Source organism: Bos taurus, chromosome 3, assembly GCF_002263795.3.
Source record: "Bos taurus isolate L1 Dominette 01449 registration number 42190680 breed Hereford chromosome 3, ARS-UCD2.0, whole genome shotgun sequence".
In the NCBI taxonomy this organism is placed as follows: domain Eukaryota; kingdom Metazoa; phylum Chordata; class Mammalia; order Artiodactyla; family Bovidae; genus Bos; species Bos taurus.
In genome coordinates this window covers 15,127,554-15,141,341 of record NC_037330.1, presented here as the reverse complement: position 1 = coordinate 15,141,341, position 13,788 = coordinate 15,127,554, and the positions used below count along the sequence as shown (strand labels likewise).

General features: G+C 38.5%; 1 protein-coding gene and 1 non-coding gene across 11 annotated transcripts in view; one reads left to right on the top strand and one right to left on the bottom strand.

Moving 5' to 3' along the window:
* Positions 1-13,788, bottom strand: part of ASH1L (ASH1 like histone lysine methyltransferase) — a 208,014-nt gene that overhangs the window by 157,094 nt on the left and 37,132 nt on the right. Inside the window, exon 2 of one of the 10 annotated variants that reach the window (XM_059884808.1) lies at positions 7,334-7,376. The exons of the other annotated variants lie outside the window; for them this stretch is intronic. The gene's annotated coding sequence lies outside the window, so the exon portion shown is untranslated. The remainder of the gene's footprint in view (positions 1-7,333; positions 7,377-13,788) is intronic. 10 annotated transcript variants of the gene reach the window in all.
* TRNAQ-CUG (transfer RNA glutamine (anticodon CUG)) lies at positions 1,669-1,741 on the top strand. Its single transcript has one exon. It is a non-coding gene; the product is annotated as a tRNA-Gln (tRNA).

Below are 13,788 nucleotides of genomic sequence, written 5' to 3'. Positions count from 1 at the left end.
AAGATCCTCTGGAGAAGGAAATGGCAAACCACTCCAATACTCTTGCCTGGAAAATCCCACGGACGGAGGAGCACGGTAGGCTCCTACAGGCCATGGGATCGCAGAGTCGGACACAACTGAGCGACTTCAATCACTCACTCATATCTGAATAAGCTTTCTGAAGTGCTTCTACAAACTGCCAATAACCTATAAGTTGATGACAAAAAAATTTTTGAGATTTGCTCAGTTCCTTTTGAGAAAACATTTTCTTGAAATATTTGTTCCTAAAATCTCACTCTGCTCAGAACAAAATGTTAATGACATAATTAAATATGCTACTTCTGTATCTCACACATCAGACATAAATACTTGACAGCACAGGATGATAAAATTAAAATTCTGTTTTGATCACTGAATGAAAGATATCTGTAACGGACAAACTATAACAACAGAATCTCAAAAAAAAATTGTACAAAATTCCATAGACTATAAACTGGGACTTCTCTGGTGGTTCAGGGGACTTCACAGGGACATCAAAAAAAGGAAAAGACAGTTTAAATTATTATTTAATTGGTACTTACAACAAACAAACATAGTAAAGGTTATGTGCTCATAACTTAAGATTTTGGAACCAAGAATAGGATGTTTTGTTCAAATCCTCAAGGTGTGTTCAGAGGATTACAGCACAGAATTTCAGTAACAGAACTAGTCTGTAAACAGAAATACAGTAGGCTATTTTCATCATTCTTGCTATACTAAGAGATTCTGAAATTAACTTGTCATGTACTTAATGAAACAGGAAAGGATAGCCTTATTACATGTTAAAAAAACAGCACTTGAACAAAGGAAAGCTTTAAAGTTACACTCTATAGATAACAATATCAACACAGGAAAATTTATTCAAAGTAGTTTACTGGAATCCACTAAAACAGTAACGTGCCTTAGGAGTTTATATATTCGTCTTTTACATGATATGTGCCAGGAAGATCCTCCTATCATCCCAGTACATGGCAGATTTTGAAACTACTCTGTATGCAATGAAAGCTGAGATATAAATGGAAATTCACAATTTTATCTTCTTACAAACTAATTATACACATTCTGGGCTTTCCAGGTGGCTCAGTGGGTGAAGAATCTGCCTTAATGTAGGAGATGCAGGTTCAATGCCCAGACCAGGAAGATCCCCTGGAGGAGGGCACAGCAACCCACTCCAGTATTCTGCCTGGAGAATCCCATGGACAGAGGACCCTGGTGGGATACAGTCCATGGAGTCGCAAAGCATTGGACATGACAGAATCAACTGAGCACGCATGCATACACACCCCTATTACAATGTTTGTTGATCAAAGAGTTATAGAGGGACTTCCCTGGTAGTCTGGGCTTTCCTGATAGCTCAGTTGGTAAAGAACCTGCCTGCAGTGCAGGAGATCTTGGTTTGATTCCTGGGTGGGGAAAATCCACTAGAGAAGGGCTAGGCTACCCACTCCAGTATTCTTGGGCTTCCCTCGTGGCTCAGCTGGTAAAGAATCCGCCTGCAATGTGTGGGACCTGGGTTCGATCCCTGGGGTGGCAAGAGCCCCTGGGGGAGAGAACGGCTACCCACCCCAGTATTCTGGCCTCAAGAATTCCATGGACTGTATAGTCCATGGGGTCGCAAAGAATCAGAAACAATTGAGCGACTTTCACTTTTCCCTGGTAGTCCAGTGGATAAGACCCTGTGCTCTGAATGTAGGGGGTCCAGGTTCGATCCCTGGTCAGGGAACTAGATCCCACATGCCACAACTAAGACCTGGAGCAGCCTAAATAAATAAATGAAATATATATTTAAAAAAAAATCAAATAGGGTTTAAAAAAAAGATTTATGGAGAAGTATGGAGGTTAACATTCTATCCCAACAACATGTGAAAAGTTAAATGGAAAGAATAAACAATTATATCCATAATAGACGTGAGGTCAGAGAGTAAACTTCAGGCCCCAAAACTGAAGTGACTGATGGAGAATCATTTACCAGAGCAGAAACTCTGGTGGAACGAGTGAGTGCTAGGGTAGGGAAACCTCAACTTTAAAGTGATAAACTGCTGGAGGCTCAATGTAGACTAGTTTGAGAGTTGAAAACTCCAGGAGAACTCAATTACTGTGATTCCCACAAACTTTTATGAGTTTTATCTTCTGGATCTCCACTAGGTTGGCACAATGAGAAAAATTCCCTCTTAAATTCTTGCAGAGGGGGAAAGGAACCATTTTGAAATATGCCAGATCATTCTGTTTCTAACAAGGTCTGCCCTCAGGAGAAACTATTAACCAGAGCTTAACCTGCTGGGATTTATCAAAGCCTAATCGATCTGGTCAGAGAAGGCAATGGCACCCCACTCTAGTACTCTTGCCTGGCAAATCCCATGGACGGAGGAGCCTGGTAGGCTGCAGTCCATGGGGTTGCTAAGAGTCGGACACGACTGAGTGACTTCACTTTCACTTTTCACTTTCATGCACTGGAGAAGGGAATGGCAACCCACTCCAGTGTTCTTGCCTGGAGAATCCCAGGGATGGGGGAGCCTGATGGGCTGCTGTCTATGGGGTCGCACAGAGTTGGACACGACTGAAGCGACTTAGGAGAAGCAGCAATTGATCTGGTGGGAGGAAATACCCAACTCTAGTCCACTCTAGCCATCCTGTTCTACCTAAGAGGGGAGGGGGCACCCAGAACTATTTGGGTTTTTTGTTTTAAATATTTGTCTGCATCGGGTCTTAGCTGCAGCATGTGGGGTCTTCACTGTATCATGCAGGATCTTCCATTGCTTTGCACAGATTCTCTAGTTGTGGCACTCAGGTTCCAGAGCTTGTGGGCTCTTCAGCTGCTCTGCAGCATGTGGGATCTTAGTTCCCCAATCAGGGATTGAAGCCGTGTCCCCTCTACTGCAAGGTGGTTTCTTAACCACTGACCCGCCAGAGAAGTCCCAATGAAGTCCCACTGACCTGCCAGAGAAGTCTCAGTTTACAATCTAGAGGTACAAGCTAACCAAAATATAAAAAACTGTCCTCTTAACTACAGATGGGCAAAAATAAAAATTATATCCAACTTCTCCTCAGACATTGCCCAAGCAAGAAGAGAGTGGAGTAACATATTTAAAGTGTTAGAAGGAAAGGAAAAAAAAAAAAAAAACAGCTAGAATTCTGTAACCTGTGAAATTATTTTTTAAAAATGAAGAAGAAACAAAGACTTTCTCTGACAGAAATCTGAATCTATATAAAGAACAAAAGACCACTAGAGAAGATGCGGGAGAAGGCAATGGTAACCCACTCCAGTACTCCCGGCCTGGAAAATGCCATGGATGGAGGAGCCTGGTAGGCTGTAGTCTATGGGGTCGTGAAGGGTCGGACACGACTTCACTTTCACTTTTCACTCTCATGCATTGGAGAAGGAAATGACAACCCACTCTAGTGTTCTTGCCTGGAGAATCCCAGGGACAGGGGAGCCTGGTGGGCTGCCGTCTACGGGGTCGCACAGAGTCGGACACGACTGAAGCGACTTAGCAGCAGCAGCAGCAGAGAAGATGTGAAGGTAAAATAAAAACTTATTTTTCTTATTCTTTTTTTTTTAGCGGCACTGAGAGGTATGGGGGAATCTTGGTTCCCCTATCAGGGACTGTGTTCCCTGCAGTGGAAGTGCAGAATCCTGACCATGGGACCACCAGGGAATTCCTTAGTTTTCTTATTTTTATCTAATCTAACGGATAAGTTTATTTAAAATAATAATAACAACAATGTATTTAATAAAGTATGATGATGTGAGTGTGTATCTTTATTTACAATGAAATGAATGACTGTAATGATACAAGAGACAAGGAAAGGAAGGGAGGAATTTGTGCCATTTTATTATTACAAGGTATTTGTAAAGCAAAACAGTGTTAATTCAAGGTTAATTAAATTAGTTGTAAATGTATATTGCAAACTCTAGGACAACTATTAAAAAAGGTAAAGAAAAATGTTTGCGGACAGTTTTTCTCCAGTGACTGTACCAGAACATCTGAGAATGGGGGTTGGGGGAAAAGTCTCAAAAGAAAATTTAACATACAGATAATTAAATCAAATATTTTAATATAAAATCACACAAGTTTTTCTTTTCAAAAGCTGACCACTATGGGTTTTTCTTAAATTACATAACCATTAATTAGGTGGCTGCACCTGCTCATTTTTATTATACTATATTGCCCCCATTAAAGAGTCAACCAACATATATTACTAGAGGAAGTTTAATTCCTTCAGAGAATACTATAATAAAAGAATATTAATAATGGTATGGAGAGGCTTTTCCTGCTATTGAATATAACTTCACCTGCTACTGAATATAACTTAAGCAACAAACATACAACACCAATCTGTCTTAGGTATTAACAGCAGAGGAAAAGTCTTTAGATTCTTTATACCCAGTTTTTTCCTGAAGTGTAAAATCACTACCACAGCACACGTATAAATTAATCTATACTCTTTCTCTCAAGATTTCTCCCCGTAAATCCCTATATAACTAATTGGGAAAGAGGAACAATTCAGAAAAATGTCTTCAGTGGTTTAGACTCACTAAATGAGGTCAGGAGAAAAAAAAAATCTTTTTTTCATCATGTATTTAACCTTTTGTCCCTATTCATGAAGTTTCATAAAAGCTCCACGTTTGTTATCTCATCATATAGGGCTGTTAATTCTGATGTAATCCAAAAATCTTCATTTCTAAGCAGCTGTACCTCAGAATTTACTAGCAACGTGTACTTATGGAGCAGTCTGTATGTAAACACCTCTGGCATGATATACAGTCACTAAAATGAAATAAAGATACGAATAGACAACCATAAAAAGCAGTATGTGAATTAGTGAGTTAGCATGATGATATTTAGGCTTAATTCTCTGGGACTAAGCAAGTTATGCCTTCTATCAATTTGTTTCAATAATGACTTTTTCCATTAGCAAAATCAACAATGAAATGAGAAATATTTTTCACATTTAGCATATCTTATTATGTACTCCATTAAAACAAACCACAATCAGACTCAAGCAGACATCCCTAACATGCTACACTTTAAAAGAAAGTAAACTGCTCAACCAGCCAAAAGCAACGCTGATTTAGAGAAGTTTCAACTACAAAATGAAAGCAAGAACTGAAGCTGAGCCTGAGGAAACTAATTATGGTAGTTTTAATCTTCTTGGTACATTTATAGCAGAGCTGCACTGTGCAATAGAAGAGATCTGCTTTTCCCCTCCATTTATGGGAGCTTTGATGGGAGCTTCTACAATTGGTGGTATTTTGGGAAAAGAGTGGCACTGACCTTATTTTGTCTTCAAGGCTTAGGGCAGATCTTGGCTGCCCCCTTAACAGTCTGTTTTGTGTGTGTTAAAGGGAGAAAAGAAGGCTTTATTGAAATGTGAAGATCTGGGAAAATTTGCATAATAGCCTCTGCCCTGGAGAAGCTGGGATCTATGCCAACCATTCTCTTCTCTACTACAAAGTAATTCTAGCTCAAGCAGCTTTCAAAGCAAACAATCAGTATGAAGGTAAAACAGAATTCCATTCAAAGCAGAACCTGGAGATAGCTATATACCATCAGGTATTCCTGCTTGAATAACCTTTACAACCAGAACATGGCAGTGGAAAAGTAACAGTGGGATAATGAGGACTTGTGTTCTGAACCTCCCCATAAGTTGATATAAGACTACACTCACAGATGGCACTCAGCTCACAAGTTACAAGTAAGAAGAATGTGACGATCTCTTATTTACCAAATCTTGAATTCACTAATAAGAACTAAGGAGCTTAAACACACAAAAAAATTGTATTTAAAAAAAAACCACTGGGTAAACATAAACCAGATACCAGTAAGAATAAAAGCTTCACCTGGGGTTCGTCTGGAGACAAACTCTCCCTAAAATCAACTTCATATAGGGTTTATGACTAACCTCTCTATCCAAAGCTTTATTTCCTTTCTTGTCCTGCCCCTGTTCCCCTCAGGACTGAGAAGTATCAAAGAAAAGAGGATACTGAAACCAACCAAGACCCTGCGGAGCGTTCTTGGGTACAAAAGCACCTCTGTATTCCTGTTACTTGGGGGAAAAAAAAAAAAGCTTCTAGGCCTTCAAGGGAATTCAAAACAGTAGGCTCAAGCAGTTAACCATTAGGGCTGTAGTGTCACAGGGATCTCGAGGTTTCTCCTGAAGGGACATGAATAACAATCTGGTGTATATCCTTGAGCGTTCTGTAGAAACTAAGACTCCTACCCAGGTGGAAGATGGTGACCATATGCTGGGCACAAGTACACAGACCCCAGGCCGATTATAACCAGATGGTTGGCATTCCCGAAACATCATTGTTACCTTAGCACCAAACAATCAGAACAAAGTTCATGAGCTGCTCATTCTCCTTGCTTGGAGCCCTGCAAACAAATTCTTACTCTGATGCTAACACCCCTGCCAGAGTCTGACTTGCTGCCTGGGCACAAGAGCCCTTGGTTGATAACAATCTGGTACCACCTTTTAGTGGGTGAGTCACTAAGATATGTCAGATGCATTCAAAAGGTACTTGACTACTAAAAATATTTTCTTAAACTAAGAGCCTAATGTGGGGGGTTGTTTTTAACTGGAGATAACATAGATAACTTAGCTCACCTCTCTGTGTTGTGACAAAACAAAGTAAAGTTTTTGTTTGACCTCTTAGAAGAGTAGTTACCAAAGTTGTGCCTTACCAGGAAATTCATGAAACAGCCACAGTTGCAAGCGTTACTACCAATAATACTAACTTCTTAAAATTAATAACCTATTGACTATACTAATCACAATAGAACCTAATAAGTTTTAATATGTACATACTTTAAGTAAATGAAAGAAGAGAAAATATTTGAGTAGTTCACTTATGAAAGTTACATGAATAAGCACTATCTTAGGGATAGGCAAACAAATTCTCTTATCCCCAAGCTGTATTTTAAGGGCAGTATTTTTGGTGGTGGTGGCAGTATTTATGCTTATAGATAAACCCACAGTCTATAATTTTATTGAACTATTTTTAAAGCATGTTCTGTGTTGATCATGAAATGCAAAAACTAAAAAGGTCACCTTGACAATTAAGGAGCATTCACTAGTAAAAGACAAATTAATAATTATACTATAATGTGATTTATGTTAAAAACAGAAATATATGCAATGGAAGCACAGAAGTTAGAGTAACTAACTCTGCCTGGGAAGGTTCAGGTAACATTTCAAAGAGTTGGGTGACATTTGAGCTGAGTCTTTCCACTCCATCATCCTACTTCTTCTCTCTATTGTATACTGCAACTTTTTTTCTTTTTATTTAGGAACTTAGTAATCTTAAACTTACTTTTCTAATTTCTCATCTTTATCTTAGACAATTTACTTCAAGGCTGAAAGAGAAGAAAAACATGTCACCAAGAATGCCTAGGAGATTTTCCACTTCTTTGAGAATTCCTAACACTCATAATTAACAAACAGTTTAAAAAGAAAAGTTACCAAGTTCCCCTGCCTTTGGCCTTTAATTTTCAGAATCTGTGATTTCTTCAGCAGTCTTCTGTAGCTCCCTATGCATGCAACCAAGGACTAGACAAGGAACTACAGGATAATCATACTTAGCAAGTAAGCCAAAAAATGAAAAGGTGGGGTTCAGGTCTGTCTTCTTCCACCGTTTTTACTGTGAAAGTTACTACTGAATTCTGGGATTGTCTTTTTACTTTCACATACCTACTCAGATGTTAGTAATTCTATGTAGCTTGGCTAAAAACAGTTAAAATATTCTAATGTATATATTTACCATCTGTGAATTTTTGTCAAAATGCTTTTGCACACCTCCTAAACTCCAACTTCCTAATAGAGGAGCAGAACTTTATTACAAGTTCTTGACTTGCACATCAACTTTGAAATGTTTTCCAAAAATGAAGGTAAAATACACATAGCAGACCAGAACTTGACTGTTAAAAAATAAAGAGGAAAAAAAGATCAAATTGAATAGCTCAGAACCTATTCTGTTTAAAGAGTGGGCTCTCATTACTATTTCACTTAAACACTACTTATTTCTGACATCTTTGAGACATTATCTTCTTTTGCTAATATGTATTCCCTCTTTAGAAAATAGATTTTGGAGAAACCAAAGCCTTAGGAACACCATAAATCCAGTTTGAAGAAAGACTCATATTTATATCCAAGGAAGCCACAGTTAATATGCAAACTACTGCCCCTTTTCCCAGGTAAATCTTTACCCAGTCAGATATACCACTCCTAACATCTAATATTAGGTACTTGTTGGTGCAAAGTGATACTTAGTTAAAATAAAGAAGCTAAGGCTATTAAATAGATCCTGTATGCCACCTTCATATTTTTCTACCTTTTTTTTAGTTGGGGGAGAAGGAGTTATTAGATATACAACAAAAATTTCCTTTTCTTCTTGGGAGAGAATTCTTAATTGCTACATTTTTTAAATAGTAGGTTTTGAAAAACTACAGATAAACCTTTAAACAGACCAGCAATGCCCAAGGGTCATATTGAACTTTGCCAGCTATACTCTGAATCCCCAGTTCACCTCATTTCCCTTCCCCCCTTAACAGTTAAATCCTTGCAACTCATCCTTAAACCTGATCTCTAATGCCATCTGCTGTTGCAGTTCTGTGTTCTCAAGAAATTCTACAAACCTGCCCCAGTATTACTCCTACTTGACTTTCACTCCTGCATGAAAACCAAGCGGTGCTAATGGTAAAGAACCCGCCTGCCAATGGGTTGGGAAGATGCCCTGGAGGAGGGCATGGCAACCGCCCCCCCCCAACCAGTATTCTTGCCTGGAGAATTCCATAGACAAAGGAACCTGGTGGGCTACAGTCCATAGGGTCACAAAAAGTTGGACACGACTAAAGCGACTAAGTATGCATGAAGACCAAAGTAGTCAGGTATTAACAGATTTAGAAAATAAAATTCAGGTACTATGTCTTTGGTAAGATTTAATATTACAGTTACAAATGATAGGGTTCTTACTTACTAAAGTAATCCTAAATTTCTCAAATAGAAAAACTTTTCAAAAAAGCAATTTTAACTTTTGAGTGCAATAAAAAGTTGTAAGTTCCCCGCTTGTCCTCCATTCTTTATTATTTTCTTAGTGCCCACCTACACTAAAGGGCTGTCAAACTGTTTGACAGCACAATTCACAAACACTCTAGGAAACATGCTAAATTCACCTTTGCCCTTTACTATTTACTTTGTCCTCAAATTAGAATTTGTCTAGCAAATGCTAACAAAAATGTCAACATCTAATTTTAAATACAAGTTCCACTGTAAAGCTTTCCATGCATATTTTCCTGCTCACTACCTTCTCCAAACAGTCCTATGAACACTTCATATGTATTCCTATTATGGAAGTTATCATTTGTTGTTGTTGATAAGTCACTAAGTTATGCCTGACACTTTGCGACTCCATGGACTGCCGTATGCTAGGCTTCCTCATGCTTCACTCTCTACAGGAGTTTGCTCAACTTCATGTCCGTTAAGTCAGTGATACTATCTAACTATCTTACCTTCAACTGCCCCTTTCTCTTGCCCTCAGTCTTTCCCAACATCAGGGTCTTTTCCAGTGAGTTGGCTTTTCGCATCAGGTGGCCAAAGCATTGAAGCTTCAGCATCAGTCTTTCCAATGAATATTCAGGACTGATTTTCTGTAGAATTGACTGGTTTGATCTCCTTGCAGTCCAATGGACTCTCAAGAGTTTACTCCAACACCACAGATCAAAAGTATCAATTCTCTGGCACTCAGCCTTCTTTGTGGTCCAACTTTCACATCCATACATGACTACTGGAAAAACTACAGTATATGGACCTTTGATGGCAAAGTGATGTCTTTGTTTTTAATATACTGTTCAAGTTTGTCATCACTTTCCTTCCAAGGAGCAAGCGTATTTTAATTTCATGACCGTAGTCACTGTCAACAGTGATTTTGGAACCCAAGAAAATAAAGTCTGTCACGGTTTCCACTTTTTGCCCATCTTTTTGCCATGAAGTGATGGGACCGGATTCCATGATCTTAGTTTTTTTAAATGCTGAGTTTTAAGCCAGTTTTTTCACTCTCCTCTTTCACCTTCATCAAAAGGCTCTTTTTTCCTTTAAGTTTCCGCCATTAGAGTGGTATCATCTGCATATTTGAGGTTGTTGATATTTCTCCCAACAATTTTGATTCCAGCTTATGATTCACCCAGCCCCGCATTTTGCATGATGTACTCTGTACAAAAGTAAGCAGAGTGCAATACACAGCCTTGTCATACTCCTTTCCCAATTTTGAACCAATCAGCTGTTCTATGTAAGATTCTAACTTTGTTTCTTGACCCACATACAGGTTTCTCAGGAGACAGGTAAGATGGTCTGATACTCTTATCTCTTTAAGAATTTTCCACAGTTTGTTGTGATCCACACAGTCAAAGGCTTTAGTGTAGTCAATAAAACAGAAGTAGATGTGTTTCTGGAGTTCCTTTGCTTTCTCCAGGATCCAGTGAATGTTGGCAATTTGATCTCTGGTTCCTATGCCTTTTTTAAACCCAGCTTGTACATCTGGAAGTTCTTTAATCACATACTGCTGAAGCCTAGCTTCAGGGATTTTGAGCATAACCTTACTAGCATGTGATATGAATGCAACTGTACAGTAGTCTGAACATTCTTTGGTGTTGCTCTTCTTTGGGATTGGAATGAAAACTGATCTTTTCCAGTCCTGTGGCCACTGCTGAGTTTTCCAAATTTGCTGACATATTGAGTGCAGCACTTTAACAGCATCATCTTTTAGGATTTCAATAGCTCAGCTGGAATTTCATCACCTCCGCTAGCTTTGTTGTAAGTTATCATACTATATCATAATTACTCATTTACTGCACAGGGAAGGCAATCAAATATTTTATGGAGGAATAAATAAAACATTGCTACAAGCCTACATTAGAGATTATGCTCAAAATTAAAGGATACAAAATTTGACCCTCTTTTGTGAAGTAGAAAGTAAAAACACTAGCCCTGTGATCAGTTTTCTAAAATGTAATAGCCAAATTAAAACATATATTCAAGGTAATGAAAATATTCTGAAGTTAGTGGTGATGGTTGCAAACCTTTGTATGTAGCTAATATATAAGGGGATATACTAAAAACCACTGAACTACACACTTTAAAAGAGGAAATTTTATGGTGTTAGAATTGTATCTCAATTAAAAATATATAAATTTTATCCAAAACCAAGCTAATCTAATAATATGGCATAATTTAAAGAAACTACTGAATTTCTCTGGAGGTCCAGTGGCTAGGACTCCCTGTTCCCCACGCGGGGGACCCTGGTCAGGTAACTAGGTCCTATATGCACCATTAAGAGTTCATATGCTGCAACTAAAGACCCCGCCTGCCCCAACTACTGATCCTGTGTGCCGCAACTAAGACCTGGCACAGCCAAATACATCAACAAACAACTGGAATCGGTGTGAAACAATTTAAAGACTACTAGGCAAATTAACCAAGAACAGAGCAAGAACAGAGCTAACTGTCATTATTATCTGCATATTTTCTTACTAAAGAAACTACATCAATCAGTTATATAATTTAATAAAAATCTTAGGCCAACAGGCCCTAATTAGAATACCTGGATTCAATGAGGGTTTTAATGTCTCCATAAAAATTACATCAGTGAAATTCAAAATTACATCTACAATTTACTGTTTCTTAAATAATCTATTAAGTCAGCATAGTTGTTTCTTTTCCAAGCAAAAAAGTATCTTTTGGCAGGGAAATTACAATTACAGCTGTACATGTTGTTTGTAATTCACTTTGCTCATTCAATCCACTCAACTATGGTAAAATGACATCCAATAAACTATTCAATAACAAAAACTTAACACCAAATCTCAATCTTATTTGACCTAATTTATAATGGGGGCTTCCCCAGTGGCTCAGCAGTAAAGAATTCACCTGCAATGCAGGAGACTTGGGTTCAATCCCTGGCTTGGAAGATCCCCTGGAAGAGGAAATGGCAACCCACTCCAGTACTGGTAACAGGAAAATCCCATGGACAAAGGAGCATGGTGGGCTACAGTCCATCAGGTCACAAAGAATCAGACATGACTGAGTGCACGTGTGCACACACACATAAAATCAGTATACAGTGGTATGATATATCCCCCGATCCCTTTTCTCTCACACAAGTTTCAGTTTTAATCACTTGCTACAGGAAATAAGTATTTTAGTTATTTTTCATTTGTTACAAAAGAGCATGTTTCAATTTTCATTACAAAAGTTTATATGTAAACTAAGATCCCATATAACTAGCTATGCTGCACAATTCCAAAGCTGGAATTTTGTTTAAATACTAAAAAGTAATATACCATTGCCTCGTTTCCTTTTAAGTTAGTGTGTGATAAATACAAGTAAATATTATGACTTCCACCTCTACTTTCACTTTCTAAAATACTGCAACAGAAGAATGACTATACCATTCTGACAACTTATGAAATGACACAGACACTACATAAAGTAACAAGACAGCCAAACCCAAACTTTTATATGAAATTCAAAAGAAAACATTTCTTTCCACTATAAACAAACAAAAATGAGACAGGAAGATCTATTATACATTTAATAGTCAATATATTTCTTATAAAACAATCAGGTGATTTCCACTCTAGCCATTTGGCAGGCTAAACACCATAAATATCCATTTACCACAACAAAATAATTCAATCCAGCAATAAAATACCATGGTTGTTGCACTGTGGCCTCTTAGGAAGTAAGAAAAATCTCCAAAGGTCCAAAAAAAGAAAAAGATGTTAGAGTGTGTGTGTGAGTGTGTGTGTGAGTGTGTGTCGCTCAGCAACTCTGCGACCCCATGGACTATAGTCCACCAGGCTCCTCTGTCCAAGGGATTCTCCAGGCAAGAGTACTGGAGTGGGTTGCCATTTCCTTCTCCAAGGGATCTTCCCGACTCAGGGATCGAACCCACGTTTCCTGCATTGCAGGCAGATTCTTTACTGTCTGAGCCACTAGGGAAGTCCCCTCGGTTTTCAGATATTTTAAAAATTCAATTGTTGTTGGGGAGGAAATTCTAGCACACTGCCCACCCCCACCAGGCGTCTATTTGCCAGTCCAAGGTCTAGCGTACACCCTCCAGCTCTCCACCCACAGCAGAATGAGCTGCACGCAGGCAGCCTTTTGCTGGGGGGAGGGTCTCAGGAACCCATTTGAACACCCTAAATCTTGGCAAAGCAAATTCAGAGTTTCTCAAAGAAGTGAAGTGAAGTGGAAGTTGCTAGTTGTGTCCGACTCTTTGCGACTCCATGGACAATATAGTCCATGGAATTCTCCAGGCCGGAATACTGAAGTGGGCAGTTTTCCCTTCTCCAGGGGATCTTCCCATCCCAGGAATTGAACCAGGGTCTCCTGCATTGCAGGCTGATTACTTTACCAGCTGAGCTACTCATCTACCAAATAGGTTCCAAGTTTAACCACAGATTTAAAAAAAAAAAATGAACGAAATATGAACTTTGTAATCAACTGAACAAGTTCTAGAAAAAAACTGTTTTTATTAAAATCACATAAAGTTTATAAACTAATAAGCAATAATGCAAGGAACACTCTAAAACATGAATAATGAGGAAGGATTAGCCCTACCAGATATAAAACATAGTAATTAAAACTACCATGATGGCAAATAGAGAACAATGACACAAAGTGGGAAATCAGACCAGACCCAAGTACACAAAGAAATTCAGTGTACGATAAAGGCGGTGTCTCAATTCTGAGGACTAAAAGAAGAATTCTCAA